The sequence below is a fragment of the Capricornis sumatraensis genome, chromosome X (assembly GCF_032405125.1).
Source record: "Capricornis sumatraensis isolate serow.1 chromosome X, serow.2, whole genome shotgun sequence".
Classification (NCBI taxonomy): Eukaryota; Metazoa; Chordata; class Mammalia; order Artiodactyla; family Bovidae; genus Capricornis; species Capricornis sumatraensis.
The window spans coordinates 114,304,654-114,322,192 of NC_091092.1; the positions used below are offsets into that span (position 1 = coordinate 114,304,654).

The 17,539-nt window shown below is 39.5% G+C and overlaps 1 pseudogene; it reads right to left on the bottom strand.

Annotated features, from left to right (window-relative positions):
• Positions 1–235: 235 nt before the first annotated feature.
• Positions 236–4,102, bottom strand: LOC138071876 (developmental pluripotency-associated protein 4 pseudogene; annotated as a pseudogene).
• Between the last annotated feature and the right edge of the window lie 13,437 nt (positions 4,103–17,539).

A 17,539-nucleotide genomic window follows, 5' to 3' on the forward strand; every position in this document is an offset into this window, starting at 1 on the left:
TTTGGACAGTCAGTCACTTCTGCTTCTGTTTCCCATCAGTTCACAGGCTTTCTTTTTTCATGTAACCTTGTAAGCAGGCTGTGCACCCTGGAAGCAGGAAGCATGGAGAGAGTGGAGCGGCCCAGAGTTCAGCTGTCTAGTCACCGTGGCGTTGATTATAGTCACTTCTCTATCATTAATTATGATCATAGCTGTACCCTTTTACTGGTATTATGATCTCACTGCAGGCTTTTTGTTAATACTTTATTCCACAGGTCTCTTGTGATCCTACTGACTCCGTCTTCACAGCCCTGGCTGTCATTCTGCTCCAGGAGGCAAACACAGCTTCTGAGTCGAGGGCAGAAGTTGATACAACTGCCTCAAGAGGCGGAGGAGCTCCCTCAAGGGCAGGTGGCCCCCGTGCAAGAGGAGCAGCCCCATCAGAAGATGTTTTCTCAACAGAGCATTCCAGTGGTAGTTCCCCCTTTTCTATCTTTATCCTTTTCGATAGTGACAGGATCCTGGCCTCCTGTGTTGTGGCAGGAATGTTTTTTTGATGAGGGTAAGCATATTCACAGAGTCGTTTATATCCATCTAGTTTCGGGCCTTTGGTGCTCAGTTTTAACTGCTGGCACCAAGCACGAATGACATCCCTGTGGACCAGGTTGACAGGCGGCAGGACTTCAGGTAGAGGGGGGATGGGGATCCGCGTCGGTGTCTTCAGAGGTTTCACACCGGCACAGCGTTGTGATGTGTCTCCTGGACCGCAAGCTGTGCTATTTTTTGTATCTCTTTTTCTTTTGGTCCCCTGTGCTGAGTTTTTTGCTTTCTCTGCTTCACCAGAAGTTCCCTGTCCCTCTTCAGCTTCTACTGATGTAAGTTTGCAACTCGTATGTTCTTCAGATTTCTCTTTGGAGTTGTTCTTCCATCAGGTATTGTTCCACAGGACAATGCTCCTTTTCTTTCAATTTTCAGATGCAGAAGTTGAGGCTCAGAGGTTACATAACTCCTTGTTTGTGCTCTCCATGCTCAGAAAGGTCAAGGTTGATAAAATGAAGACTCTCCTGACTTCTCCTAAATGATTTTTAAAGGAATGAACAGATTGAACTGTGAAAAGACTGTGGAAAATGGAGGCAGTGTTACAGCAAAGTAGAAAGGATCCTGGGATGGTTAAGATTTGTTTGTCTTCTTCTATAAATTAGTAATAGGACCTTTTATAAGTCACCTCCATTTTTCTCTGTTGCATTTGGATGAGATGATTTTTAAAAAAGTTCCTGTCAACTTTGACAATCTGGAATCCTAACAATGGGTTTAACATCACTGGATATTAAGATGGACCCTGGGCTTAGGCTTAGATTTTTCTATTTATTTTTTAAGCTTTTCTTTCCTACAGCAGTATTTCCCCCTGTCTTAGGACCCAAACATTCCATCTGTCCAACATGTAGCAAATGAAGTTGATATTTTACGCTGGGAATAGCAAAATGCTCTGATATGTAGTTCTCAAATATTGAAGGAGTGTGGCCAAGGGAAAGCAAGCATGCAAACACTTAGTGGAGACAGTCCGCAAAATCCTATCAGTTCTTTAGGGAAGCAGTGTAGAAAGGCAGCACTCTCTTCCCCCAGTTACAGGAAAGTACATTTTTCCAGTTGCAGGCAAACTGAAAATACAACTTCTATTGTCAAATGTAACTTTCATGAGTATCCACATATCACAAAGAATCAACACTCTCTCAAGGTAAAATGCAATGTGTAATAAGCTCTCACATTAGCAAATATCATTTTCCCCTCACGGAAATGTCAAGGATAAATGTGCTAAAGTTTTCCACAATCCAGATGTCCTTGAAAACCTCGGCTATGGCTGACTGCAGAGAGGCAACCAATGCAAAGCAAACAATGGCTGAAGTTCATAATATTGTTGAAAGCATCCTAAACTTAAATCATTCCAGTTTCAGTAAAATTTTCCTCAATCAAATTATGTGTTTTTCCAGTAATTCTTTCCCTGAATCAAGAGAGGAAATAAAATCGTCCTTGATGTTCAGGTCACTGGTGAGAATGTTATGCTCTTCAGGCTCAAACTGGCCTTCCATTAAATTAGACCAAGTCCCCAAGATAATTTCTGCTAGAACCACATTTTGAAATTTAAAAAAGGCAATGCAAGTTTTTGATAACATATCGCATAGGTGATAAATAGATGCTATTTTAAAATATAGCTACTTTTCTATGCAATAAAATACAACATCTTTTTTTTAAGAATATGAAATTGGAGTTAAGATGAGGCAGAGCGGATTTGAAAAGGTTTAGTTAGTAAATGTTAGAAATTGGCTTAATATTTAAAATAACTTACTGCAATATTCTTCCATAAATTTATATTTAAGTATGTAAATACAATTGAAGAATAGGATCAGATGTTGGCATTTGTGTACTTCTATCTATCATGCTTTCTATTGCTGTTCTCTGTATGTCCCATGTGTGTGTATGCACACACACCTGCAATCATTCCTTCAGTATATCATTCTATGACACAGCTTCTTTCGTGTCTTTTTTAAAGAATATTTCTTTCTTTGAGTATGTATATTTGGCTCTATTTCCCAGAGATTTTCTTTTTTTTTTCCTGCCTCCAACTCCTATCTTTCTTCCTTATTTGGTCATAATATAAATCATGTAAACTATGGCCTAGGGCCTTAATCCAGTCCACTGCCTGCTTTTGTGAATAAGGTTTTATTGGAGCCTGGCTATTCCTGATGTGTTTATGTATTATCTAGATGTGCTTTTGCACTCCAGAGACAGAGCTGAATGTTTGCAGCAGATGCAATAAGATATGGCCTGTAAAACTGGAAATATTTACCATGTAGTCCTTTACAGAAAAAAGTAATGACTCCTGATATAGGTGATAAGAATACCTTTCAAGAGTGTCTGTTATTGGAGATGTAATGAAGGGACGTGAGCAACAGGGAAGTTTCCAAAGAAAAGCCCCCTTACAGTATTTCCTAAAAGGAAGCACTGTTTTTGTGTATTGAAAGAGGTTGCCTTAAGCAACTCCTTTTAAGTTCCTGGTAAGATATATCTGAGAGTTGTACTCATTCTTATAAGAAGAAATTTATTCCATCAATTAAATTGCAAGCTGTGTGAGAGCTGGAATCCTTGTTACTGTTGTTATTTCCCACTGGCTCAAGCAACCACTTGGGCAGTTGTATCATTGTTACAAAGAGCTAAGAAGAGCTCCTGCCTTGTTCCCTGTACCTTTGAGGGCCTGCTTTAGCCCTCTACTATGACCCTGCCAAGTGTGAGCAGTCCACTTGGAACTCAAGTCTTTCTCAACTCATTCTAGACCACGCTTCAGCTTCCAAGGTGTGTGTGTGGGTTGCTCGGTCGTGTCCAACTCTTTTAACCCATGGACTTGTTGCCCAGTAGGCTCCTCTATCCATGGGATTTTCCAGGCAACAATACTGGAGTGAGTTGCTATTTCCTTCTTCATCCAAGGTGTATATGGGTTTTTTAATTGGTTATATGCATTTTAGGGTGGAAATGCTGCTGGTATGTGCACCCCTGGGTCTGAGAATTAGCTAAGAAGTGGCTGTTTGCAGAGGAGTTAGGTAGATGGAGGATGGAGATTGGACATGTGGGTTGAGTGTTCACGTGACTATGTGACCCCTTTTGAAACAGAGCCAAGGTGAGGAGAGGGAAAGGAGGTTGGGCTGGAGACCAGTCATTTCTTTACTGTACACAGTATGAGGACAGAACATACATTATTTTTCTGCTAGCTTAATTTACAGCTTTCTCTGGAACCTGCAAACTTTAGATATGGCTTAGCCTATCAGATTGCCTTATTTAATAAAGGGAGTTAAAGTAACTTGGATTGATTTACAATTTGAAACTGTGGAATGTTCTAAAAGTATTGTACTATATTTATTATATAATTTTATATAGAACTTAGAAGTCTTCCTAGTTGCTGCAAAGTATTTAATGTACTTATTACATAAATGTATCAATATATAATACATAACACATTGTAAATCAAAATAACTGTGATGGTTAGCACACTTAATCTTTCCTTAAAATTAATAACAATGTATATTTAAAATGTCATCAGAAATACTTCAACCACCTTGGTGCCTAGCTCCATTGCCCAAAAAACTACCAAGAGATTTTCCTTCAGTTATATGGCAACTGGCATCAGCTGAAATGTTCTCCTGTTTATGCATTACATTTGTTGGCACTGGCTTCGCATGACTGTACCTATATTCAGTTGCTTCTCTGACTAAGCAGTTGCTATAGTTGGACTTTTTTTCTCCTGGGGAGAGATAAAAGGTGTTTGGAGGCCCTTCCTGGGAAAATATGACCCTAAAATACTCCAAGGTAGAAGCTCCATTTCCAGAGGCCAAACAATATTCTACACCTATGTACAGCCATACACGGAGTTCTCCCAGATATGAGCCTAAGGAAATTTCAAAGGCTTTCCCACATGTCTACTATTGCTGAGGGAAAATCAAGATCATTTTGTGCTAGAAGATTGTTTTCTAATTGTCTGAAACATACACTTGTAACTACTTGTGATCGTAAGTGTTTTTCTCTCTGCTACTTTTGACAACACTTCACCTTTGGTGAATAACTTGTAGAGTACATAGGACTTTCCTCCTGAAGTCTAACATATGACCACTGTGGCACAGGGTACACATAGAAGTCCAAAGTTTCATGAATATGTTATTTGATTCTTCTTCAAAGTGGAACTTAAGCACCTCAGCAAGCTTGTAAAAAGAAACATTTATAGAGAAAGCAATGCTCTTTATGTAAAATTTTTTTGTGGTAATGTTGCCCAGGTGGATCCAAAGAGATAATGCACCTTCTGAAGGGTCCAACTTACTACTAGTGAGGTGCTCAGGAACTGGGGAGTAAAGAGCCCAATATTAGCCAGCCCAATTAAGTCAGCATATCCACAGCAAATCATACATGCTTGCTTATGTAACTCCTGTAATGCCTATGAGTCCTTCTGTTCAGAGAATTCACAGCTTAGAGGATGAAGAGAATGACTTACATCTTAGCTATTTGGTTTTCAAGCTTTATTCTTAAAATACCCATTTCTTTAGTCCTGACAAAATAGCTGCACTAGATAGCATGTACAAATCTCATCTTTCAGATGTGGAATAATTAGTAAATTAGGCTTCTGCTTCTTGCTCTATGATTGAACATAATGGCTATCATCTCAACTGTTGTTGATATAGTGTTGACAGTGTGAAAAAAAGTCCTAGGGTAAATAAAAATTAATTAATAATTAATTTAAAAGCCCACCTCCTGCATTATTCAAAGTGGGGCCACTGTCTTGATTTTTTGCTACTTTCCATGGAAAAGTTGTTGCACATTTAAATTGGAACACACTGCATAAAGAAGTCCTGAAGTCATAGAAAAATAATAAAATACTAAACCTAACTAAAAGTAATAAAAAAAAGGTTCTTCATGAAGAGAGGAATAGTGGGACCTAGTTGAACTTAACATGACAGTGGAAGGGATATAATTGGTATATTTTTAAAAAAATTTTTGTTTTTGAACTTGAAACTATATTATATATTCAAAAACTAAATTCAAAAATTATACAAAGAAAAGCAGTTGATCCTCTTCAAAAACATGAAAAAAAATTGCAAATAGAACTACCTTATGACCCAGCAATCCCACTGCTGGGCATACACACCGAGGAAACCAGAATTGAAAGAGACACATGTACCCCAATGTTCATCGCAGCACTGTTTATAATAGCCAGGACATGGAAACAACCTAGATGTCCATCAGCAGATGAATGGATAAGAAAGCTTTGGTACATGTACACAATGGAGTATTACTCAGCCGTTAAAAAGAATTCATTTGAATCAGTTCTGATGAGATGGATGAAACTGGAGCCGATTATACAGAGTGAAGTAAGCCAGAAAGAAAAACACCAATACAGTATACTAACACATATATATGGAATTTAGAAAGATGGCAATGACGACCCTGTATGCAAGACAGGAAAAAAGACACAGCGGTGTATAACGGACTTTTGGACTCAGAGAGAGAGGGAGAGGGTGGGATGATTTGGGAGAATGGCATTCTATCATGTATACTATCATGTAAGAATTGAATCGCCAGTCTATGTCTGACGCAGGAAACAGCATGCTTGGGGCTGGTGCATGGGGATGACCCACAGAGATGTTATGGGGAGGGAGGTGGGAGGGGGTTTCATGTTTGGGAACACATGTAAGAATTAAAGATTTTAAAATTAAATAAAAAAATAATTTAAAAAAAAAACATGAAAAATCTCAAATAACCTAACCTACTACTTAAAGGAATTAGAAAAATAAGAACAAAGTTAGGTACAAGCAGGAGGAAGAAAATAGTAAAGATCACAGAAGAAATAAGTCAAATAGAATTATTTTTTAATAGAAAAAAATCAATAAAATCAAGAGCTGGTTCTTTGAAAGGGTAAATGAAATTGACAAACTTCTGGCTAGGCTCACCAAGAAGAAGAGAGAGGACCCAAAAATACAAAATAAGAAATTAAAAAGGAAAAATAACAACTGATAATTTAGAAATGCAAAAAAAAAAAAACTGTAAGAGAATACTAGCAATAATTATATGCCAACAAATTATACAACCTAGAAGAAATGGACAAATTTCTAGAAACATACAGCCCACTAAAACTGAATCAAAAAGAAGTAGATAATTTGAATAAACTGATCAGTAGATGAGTCTTCCATGTGGCTCAGCTGGTAAAGAATCTGCCTGCAATGCAGCAGACCTGGGTTTGATTCCTGGGTTAGAAAGATCCCCTGCAGAAGGGAATGGCTACCCACTCCAGTATTCTAGCCTGGAAAATTCCACAGACTACAGTCCATGGGGTCACAAAGAGTCAGATCAGTCAATGTGAAATAGAATAAAAAATTCCCTACAAACAAAAGCCCAGGACCAGATGGTATCAGAGGGGAATTCTACCAAACATACAAAAAAGAACTTACACTAATTCTTCTCAAATTCTTCTCAAAACTGAAGAGGAGGGGATACTCCCAAAGATATTCTATGAAGCCATCATCACCCTGATACCAAAACTGGACACCACCACCAATAACAACAAAAAATTACAGGCCAATGTCTTTGATGACTATAGATGCAAAAATTCTCAACAATATATTAGGGTACCAAATCCAACAACACATAAAAAAGACCACATACCACAACCAAATGTGATTCAACTGAGGGCCACAAGCATGGCTCAACTATGCAAATCAATGTGATACACCAAATCAACAAAAGACAAAAACCACACAGTCTTCTCCATAGGTGCAAAAAAAGCATTTGACAAAATTTAACATCCATTTGGAATGTGAAGTCAAGTGGGCCTTAGAAAGCATCACTATGAACAAAGCTAGTGGAGGGGATAGAATTCCAGTTGAGCTATTTTAAATCCTGGGAGTGATGCTGTGAAAGTGCTGCACTCAATATGCCAGCAAATTTGGAAAACTCAGCAGTGGCCACAGGACTGGGAAAGGTCAGTTTTCATTCCAATCCCAAAGAAAAGCAATGCCAAAGAATGCTCAAACTACTTCACAATTGCACTCATCTCACACGCTAGTAAAGTCATGCTCAAAATTCTCCAAGCCAGGCTTCAGCAATACGTGAACTGTGACCTTCCAGATGTTCAAGCTGGTTTTAGAAAAGGCAGAGGAAGCAGAGAACAAATTTCGAACATCTGCTGGATCATGGAAAAAGGAAGAGAGTTCCAGAAAAACATCTATTTCTGCTTTATTGACTATGTGAAAGCCTTTGACTGTGTGGATCACAATAAACTGTGGAAAATTCTGAAACAGATGGGAATACCAGACCACCTCACCTGCCTCTTGAGTAACCTATAAGCAGGTCAGGAAGCAACAGCTAGAACTGGACATGGAACAACAGACTGGGTCCAAATAGGAAAAGGAGTACGACAAGGCTGTATATTGTCACCCTGCTTATTTAACTTCTATGCAGAGTACATCATGAGAAATGCTGGGCTGGAAGAAGCACAAGCTGGAATCAAGATTGCCGGGAGAAATCTCAATAACTTCAGATATGCAGATGATATCACCCTTATGGCAGAAAGTGAAGAACTAAAGGGCCTCCTGATGAAAGTGAAAGAGGAGAGTGAAAAAGTTGGCTTAAAGCTCAACATTCAGAAAATGAAGATCATGGCATCTGGTCCCATCACTTCATGGGAAATAGATGGGGAAACAGTGGAAACAGTGGCTGACTTTATTTTGGGGGGCTCCAAAATCACTGCAGATGGTGACTGCAGCCATGAAATTAAAAGATGCTTACTCCTTGGAAGAAAAGTTATGACCAACCTAGATAGCATATTCAAAAGCAGAGACATTACTTTGCCGACTAAGGTCCGTCTAGTCAAGGCTATGGTTTTTCCAGTGGTCATGTATGGATGTAAGAGTTGGACTGTGAAGAAAGCTGAGCACCGAAGAATTGATGCTTTTGAACTGTGGTGTTGGAGAAGACTCTTGAGAGTCCCTTGGACTGCAAGGAGATCCAACCAGTCCATTCTGAAGGAGATCAGTCCTGGGTGTTGATTGGAAGGACTGATGCTGAAGCTGAAACTCCAATACTATTGTCACCTCATGTGAAGAGTTGACTCATTGGAAAAGACTCTGATGCTGGGAGGGATTGGGAGCAGGAGGAGAAGGGGATGACAGAGGATGAGATGGCTGGATGGCATCATCGACTCGATGGACATGAGTTTGTGTGGACTCTGGGAGGTGGTGATGGACAGGGAGGCCTGGCGTGCTGCGGTTCATAGTGTCGCAAAGAGTCGGACACGACCGAGCAACTGAACTGAACTGAAACATCCATTTATGATTAAAAAAAAAAAAAAAAAACTCTTACAAAACTGGGTATGGAGGGAACATATCTCAACATAATATAAGTTATGGGATAAATCCACAGCCAATATAATATTTAATAGTGAAAAACTGAAAGCTTTCCCACTAAAATCTGCAAGAAGATAAGGATACCCACTCTCACCACTTCTATTCAACATAGTATTGGAAGTTCTAGTGACAACAGTTAGATAAGAGAAAGAAATAAAATCTTACCTTAAGTGAAGAGGTAAAACTATCATTATATGCAGATGATATGATACTCTATATTGAAAATCCTATAACTCCACACAAAAAAATATTAGAATAAGCAAATGCAGTAAGGTAGTAGAATACAAGATGTACATACAGAAATCAATTGTTTTTCTTTACGCTGACAATGAAATATAAGAAAGGGTTTGTAAAAAACAATCTAAAATCACATCAGAAAATACTTGGAAATAATACTGATCAAGTTAGTGAAACATTTATATGCTGAGAACTATAAAGCACTAATAAAGGAAACTGAAGATTATTCAAAGAAATGAAAAGGTATCCAATGCTGTTGGATTGGAAGAATTAATATTGTTAAAATGGCCATATTACTCAAAGCAATCTGCAGATTTAATGTGATCCCTATCAAATTACCCCTGACATTTTTCAGAGAACTAGGAGAAATAATCCTAAAACTTATATGGAATCATAAAAGGCCCAGAATTGCCAAGTAATCCTAAGGAAAAAAAGGACAGATCAGGAGGCATAATTCTCCTAAATGTCAGACAATACTATAAAGATACAGTAATCAAATTACATGACACTGCACAAAAACAGACACATGGATCAATAGAACAATATAGATCCAGAAATAAAGCCACACATCCACAGTCAATTAACCTTTGACAAAGGAGGCAAGAATATACAACGGAGGAAGGACAGTCTCTTCAGCAAGTGGTGATTGGGAAAGTTGAACAGTCACATTTATATCAATAAAATTAGAACACATCCCAGCATCATACACAAAAAGAAACTCAAAGTGGCTTAAAAGACTTATGTAGAAGACATGATACCATAAGAGAACGTAGGTAAAACATTTTCTGATATAAATCATAGCAATGTTTTCTTAGGTCAGTCTCCCAAGGCTACAGAAATAAAAGCAAAAACAAACAAGTGAGACTTAAACTTATCAGCTTTTGCACAGCAAAGAAAACCATAAACAAAATGAAAAGACAACATACTGAGAGAAAATACTTGCAAATGATGTGACCAACAAGGGATTAATTTCTAAAATATAAAAACAGCACATACAACTCAATATAAAAAGATAAACAACCTAATCAAAAAATGGGCAGAAGACCTAAATAGACATTTCTTCAAAGAAGACATCCAGATGGCTGATAGGCATAAAAAAATGCTCATCATTGCTAATTATTAGAGAAAAGTAAATCAAAACTACAATGAGTTTCTACCTCACACTGGTCAGAATGGGCATCATTAAAAAGTCTACAAATAACAAATGGTGGAGAGGGTGTGGAGAAAAGGGAACCCTCCTACATTGTTAGTGGGAATGTAAATTGGTGCAGCCACTATGGAGCACAGTATGGAGGTAACTTATAAAACTAAAAATAGAGGTGCTGTATGATTCAGCAATCCCACTTCTGTGCATATATCTGGACAAAACTATAAATCAAAAAGATACAGGCACCCCTGTGTTCATAGCAGCACTATTTTCAGTAGCCAAGACATGGAAATCATCTAAATGTCTATTGACAGATGAGTGAATAAAGAAGATGTGATACACACACACACCCCCAATGGATTATTGCTCGGTCATAAAAAAGAATAAATGATGTCATTTGCAGCAACATGGAAGGACCTAAAGATTATTATACTAAGTGAAGTAAGTCAGAAAAAGATAAATGCCATATAGTATCACTTTTATGTGGAATGTAAAAAATGACACAAATGAACTTCCAGGAAACAGAAACAGACTCACAGGCATAGGAAACAGACTTGTGGTTCCCAGAGGGTAGATGGAGTAAGAGAGAGATGGATTGGGAGTTTGGGAGTAACAGATGCAAACTATTATATATAGGATAGATAAACAACAAGGTCCTCCTGGATAGCACAGGCAAATATTAATATATTCCCTATTCTATATGGAAAAAATATAACTGAATCACTTTGCTGTATAGAAGAAATTAAGACAACATTGTGAATCAACTATATTTCAATAAAATAAATTATAAAAATTAAGAAAAATAAAGTGTTGGTAAGGATTTAAAGTGGAATTCTCATACATTACAGGTGGGAGTGTGAAATCATTCAAACATTTTACAAAACTGTTTGGCAAGATCTCCTAAAGTGAGTATATGCATATCCAGTGATCCAGAAATTCTGCATATGTGCACCAAAGACATGTACCAGCATGTTCATAACAACTGTTTATTATAAACTTTTGTTTAGAGTTGTTTAGAAATCAGAAATATTCATCTAGAGTTGAATGGATAAATGAATTGTGGAACATTCACACAATGGAATATCATAATACATGAAAATGAACAATCTATAACTGTATATAGCAAAATGGAATAGATGGATCTCACATGTAAAAGGATCCAGATATAGTGCATACATGATTGATTATGGTTATGTGAAATCAAAAAAATAAAAACTAAATAAATAAATAATAGAAAAAAAGTTACAAGTAAAGATATCGATTCCACACGCTGGTTCCATGTTTGTGTTGAGCTTGTGAAAATGCCTCAAATTTCAGTATGTATACTTTCCTACATAAAAGTAAAACATAGTGGCACCTAGAAGTGTGTGGTCCAGGGTGTAAAGAGTTATTTCAGCTCAAGCAGAGTGAATTTGTCAAAGCAATTCATAGTTTTCTAAAGCTGTAGAACATATAGTTATAGAATGTGACAAATATTACTTTCTGTTTGGAGCATCAACTATAATTCAAGATCCAGTCAGAGCTCGATGAACTGTGAGCAAGATTTCACAGGATTGTGGCAAAGTTGCTTCCGGAAACCCATAAGCATAAATTCACAATTTTATTGCTCAATAAGTGCCCATTCCATCGTGCACTGAAATGATCCCTGTTAGGCTAGTTTTGAAAAGCACACTTTAAAAAGGAGAAGGGGGTGGCATGGGAAATGAGCTTGCCAAAACTGAGTCATCAACAGCTCAAAGGTCAGAATTTTGGAGCTGACAGTACTAGTAAAGTGAAAAAGCCTATTGAGAAGAAAAACTTTAGCCCCAATCTTGATGAGGCCTGTACTCATACCTCAGACCACCTGAAGATGTCTGAATTATTGGCAGAGACACTGAAACTCATGAACTATATGCCTAAGAGCTTTACCCATGCCTTAGCATGCCCATGGAGAAATCATGGCTTGTCTCCTCCATATGTTTGATATTCAGCCAACCAAACAGAAAGCAAAAGGGAGGCTGTCAGTTCCACTGGAAAGACAGAACATTATGTCATTCTCACTTTCATTATTTCCAACACTGTTTCCCAATGAATAAGCAGTTGAGGCAGAAATGTTGACAGAAACATGATTAAGTGGTCAGAGGTTTGTCAAGATTGGCCCAACACCACCACGTGGTGTCCAGCATGGTAGTCACTAGCCACATATGCCTATGTAAATCTCAGTAGCATTAGCCACAGTTTAGTTACCATACTGGATATCTCAGATTACAAAATATTTTCATCTTGCAGGGAGTTCCATTTGACAATGCTGCCTTAGACCAAAGGTCAGAAAACTAAGTCTCATGGGCTAAATCCAGTCTGCCACCTGTTTTTGTAAATAAAGTTTGTTTTTTTTTTTTGAAATATTCATTTACGCATTACCTCTGGCTCCTTTTGTGCTAGAATGGCACAATTGGGTAGTTGTGATGGAGACCAGCCACAAAGCCTCAAATGTTTAGTATATGGCCCTTTCTAGATCATGTTTGTTGATATTTGCTTTTAATCATATCTGTTTACTTTGCATATAAATGCTCAAAGACTCCATGGAAATGCAGAGGCATTCAATTCTTTCACTCAAGAAACCACAAGATCATTCCTTCAGACTCCAAAGAGTAACTAGAAATGTGGATTAAGGGAACTACTTGACTTCTTAAACATCTGCTTAGTTACTATTGCTAAGTCACTTGCCAAGTCACTTCAGTTGTGTCCGACTCTGTGCGACCCCATAGATGGCAGCCCACCAGGCTCCCCCATCCCTGGGATTCTCCAGGCAAGAACACTGGAGTGGGTTGCCATTTCCTTCTCCAATGCATGAAAGCGAAAGGTGAAAGTGAAGTCGCTCAGTCATGTCCAACTTAGCAACCCCATAGACTGCAGCCCACCAGGCTCCTCCATCCATGGGATTTTCCAAGCAAGAGTACTGGAGTGGGATGCCATTGTCTACTAGCAGGGGTCAATTCCCTGGAGAAGAAACTCAGTTCCATCATGAGCCCTTACTCGGTCCCCAACATCATGCTTAGCGTGGAGGGAAGCAGGAGTAACCCACACCTGCCCTCAGTGCACTTTCTGTTCATTAGGAATACAGAGCAAATTGTTTGTCTACAGTTTTCAGCCTATGACAGCGTGCTTAGAGATATGCTACTCTGTAAGCACATTAACAACCTCAGATGTACGGATGATACCTCTGTAATGGCAGAAAGTGAAGAATTAAAGAGTCTCTTGATGAGGGTGAAGGAGGAGAGTAAAAAAGCCAGCTTAAAATTCAATATCAGTAAAACTAAGATCATGGTATTCAGTCCCGTCACTTCATGGCAACTAGAAGGGGAAAAGGTAGAAGTAGTGATGGATTTTTTCTCTTCTTGGACTCTAAAATCACTGCAAATGGTGACTGCAGCCATGAAATTAGAAGACAATTGCTTCTTGGCAGGGAAGCTATGACAAACCTAGACAGTGTGTTAAAAAGCAAAGACATCACTTTGCCAACAAAGGTCCACATAGTCAAGGCTATGGTCTTTCCAGTAGTAGTGAGAGCTGGACCATAAAGAAGGCTGAGTGCTGAAGAATTGATGCTTTTGAACTGTGGTGTTGGAGAAGACTTTTGAGAGTCCCTTGGACAGCAAGGAGGTCAGATCAGTCAATTTTAAAGGAAATCAACTCTGAATACTCATTAGAAGGACTGATGCTGAGGTTCCAATACTGTGGCCACCTGAGAGGAACAGCCGACTCATTGGAAAACACCGTGATGCTGGGAAAGATTGAAGGCAGAAGAAGAGAGCAACAGAGGGTGAGATGGTTGGATGGCGTCACCGATTCAATGGACACGAACTTGGGCAAACTTAAGGAGATGGTGAAGGACAAGGAAGCCTGGTGTGCTGCAGTCCATGGGGTTGTGAAGAGCTGGACATGATTTGGTGACTGAACAACACTCTGTAAGTGTGCATTTATCAACATGGACCCAGAGATGAATCTTTCATGCATACATGGTACTGGAGTAGACATGGGAGTGGTCACAGCGTCCCTTCCCCCTAGACTGATGCATGTCTGAAGGTGGTAGGATCTTAGTTTATGTTCCCCAGGAAATGATGCCAAGATGGGGATATAAGTGCTTGTAGTCTGCTAGGTGATCCTGGAATAGGACTGGGAAAATAAGACAGGGAAGGGAAGGAAGGAAGCCAAGACAGGTTGTGTTAGTGAGCATATTACTGCTGTGGGCAAGTGTGGCTGAATCCCGCTGGGGACCTCTGGAGATGTCGCAGAGCACATCTGCAGGTTCTCCCACCCCAGGGGCAAGCAAGCAGGGGTATTTATCGTCCAACTCCTGTTTTCAGTGGTTGAGGGCTGTTCCCAAAAACATTAAATCCACACCCTCCTCTCTCCCTGCCCACATACCTCAGGCCTGTCTTATTCATGCAGTCAAAGAAAGCACTCAGAAGAGAGTCACAGGTCCTGGCAGCCTCTGAGATGCTCTGTCCGCACTGAAGTGAATCAGCATCTCCCAGGAAGTGGCAGGAGGCTGCACTGACCTCTTCAAGATTAGAAGGCCCTGTTGGGTTCTTGTAATTCCAGCTGCCTGGCCCTGACACACTGCTGGCAGTAGCAGAAGAAAAGGTAGCTGCAACCTCTTTACTGATCACATCTATCTTGTTTATCACTAGGTGCCCAGCAGAAGGCCAGGGGTACAGTAGGTGCTTCATATACCTTTATGGATCCAATGAGTACTTGAACATTTGTTGTAGATTTTCTCAAAAATAATTGAGCATATTTGTTTGGAAAATGTTTCTTAAAGGGATATAACTGCAGCTGGCTGGATTTTGTTTAATAACTACGCTATGCAAAATGTATCACATTACTTTTCTTTGCAAAGTTTAAAATAAATTTGATTGTCAGTTCCCATCTGGCTTCTGATCTATGGGCCAAGCCTGACTTGAAGAGGTCCTCTGGACCCAGGAGTTTTGCTAGTATCAGTACCCCGATTTCTCAGTTCCAGACTCTGAGTTATGTAATTCTGCTGGGGTGCTATACATACATGGTGGGCAGGTCTTGATGCTTACAGAACACAGAGCTCAAACCACTGATCCTTTCCTGGTCCAGACTAATCCCATTCCCCCGGGGTTGGCTACTCCCCTCTCAGGTCATCCCTCCATCCAGACCCTTCAAGCTCAAGCATATTTGCATCAGAGATTTTGGCCCAAAGGGAGGATTATCTTCAAAGAACACAAATGGTCCCAAGGCAAGGTCTGGGTATGTTCTTGGAATGAAGAAAGGAAATATGCAAAAGGAACAACACACATAGTAGGAGCTCAGTCAGTTATTGTTGTTACAGGTTGTTCTCTCCAGAGGCATATCCCAGGTGGAGGTCAGGGTACAAGATATTTACTAATGATCCACTCGTGAAGCATGATTGAGCAGAAAGAAAAGTTGGGCTGACATCGTGCAGATTCCACAAAGCCTTGGCCAATCTAGCAATGCTCTGCAATGAGTACTGCCTATGAGAACTGAGGCCAAAATGGCAGAGACTTCATACTCCCATCTTGCTCACTCACAATGATGTCTGCCTTGGGTGAGGTTGCTCTCGGCATCTGAGCACACTCTTCACAGTCTTTCCTTGAAGGGAGATTTACGTGGTACATTTCCAGGCCTACCACAATCTTGCTGCAGAAAGATAAACAGTTCTGTTCCCTAAATATATGGCTATACAAGCTAAGAGTATCTTTTAAATATACAGTGCTTCATATTTTAAAAAGATTTTTCACATCACAATATCCCATCTGGATTCTCATATGTAAGGCAAATAGTATCACCATTTTATAGATGAGAATGTGAAACTCGGACATGATCATTGGGCTTGTGATCAAATGGCAGAAATGGGCCTCAACGTTAGCACTAGTCCTGTGGGTTAAAGCCTGTCTACCACTTGTTTTTGGCAATAGTTTCTTTGGGTCCATGTCATTGGTTTATGTATTGTCTCCGGCTGCCTTCTTGCTCTAGTGTTAACAGTTGGGTAGCTGTTGCAGAGACTGCCTGGTCCACAAAGCCTAAAATGTTTAGTATATGGTCCTTCACAAGCACTGTTTCATCCTTCTTACTGTTCTATACAGTCCCTTATTTAACTCTGAAACATGGATGAGATGAGACCATAGTCTCAGACAGCCCTAGGGAAGCTGGCAAGGACTATGAGTCTAGTGTAAATGGACAAGCCTACACAGTGTGAGAGGCTGGGGCTGTGGGCAACTGGAGGGAACACGTCCATCTATCCAAAAGTGATACTTGCTATTCAGCTTCTTCCATGCAGACCTACAAGTCAAGTCATGCCAAATTTTCCTCTTTTGCAAAACATGTTACATTTTAAAAACATGTTGTGTTTTTTTTTCATTTAAATTTATTTTACTTGGAGGTTAATTACAGTATTGTAGTGGTTTTGCCATACATTGACATGAATCAGTTGTGTTTTTAATGGGATATGTAACAAATTTAAGTGTCAACTAGAAACAAAAGAACAATCTATGAGGGCCCCTGTTGATGTATCTGTGGGACATTTCCCTCATCGGTGTGCTATGGAGATCTTGAGACGATGAATCAAACCAGCCTCACAGAAGAAAAGGACAAACAGTCCTGAGAGCTGAGATGTCCCCACTGAACATAACACACAAGGTTTATAAACAGAATATATAGATGCAGTGTACATAAAAAATGATCAAACGGAGTCACAGAGGGAAGGACACTCTGCAACAGTAAAGTCACAAAATGATCCACTCTTCTGTTTAATATGTACTTCTGCACCAAGAGCTCTAACATGGCTTTAATTTTCCTGCCTCTTAGATAAAGGTTACCATAATACCAAGTTACCAAGCATTCCCACTTTCCGACAGCATCTGGTCCAGAAATGGCCTCGCCTCTTTGACACCTCCTTAGAATCACCCAGCACAATGCAGATTCCTCATGGCTCTTCTGGTATGTGTTCTCCTGAGCTACAGCAAGTATGGCAGGTGGTCCACGGCTGGTGAGTTGCAACTAAAGATAAGGAAAGGCTTCATGAAGTTTGCATTTGAGGTTTTTTAAAAATGCACTTGTCGATGAGGACATATGGAAGAAATGGGAATGGAGTGGGGCACAGACACAGACAATGAAAGTAGAGGACAGGATTCATTAAATGATGGTATGTTGTGCTTAGTTGCTCAATCCTGTCCGACTCTTTGCAACCCCATGGGCTGTAGCCCGCCAG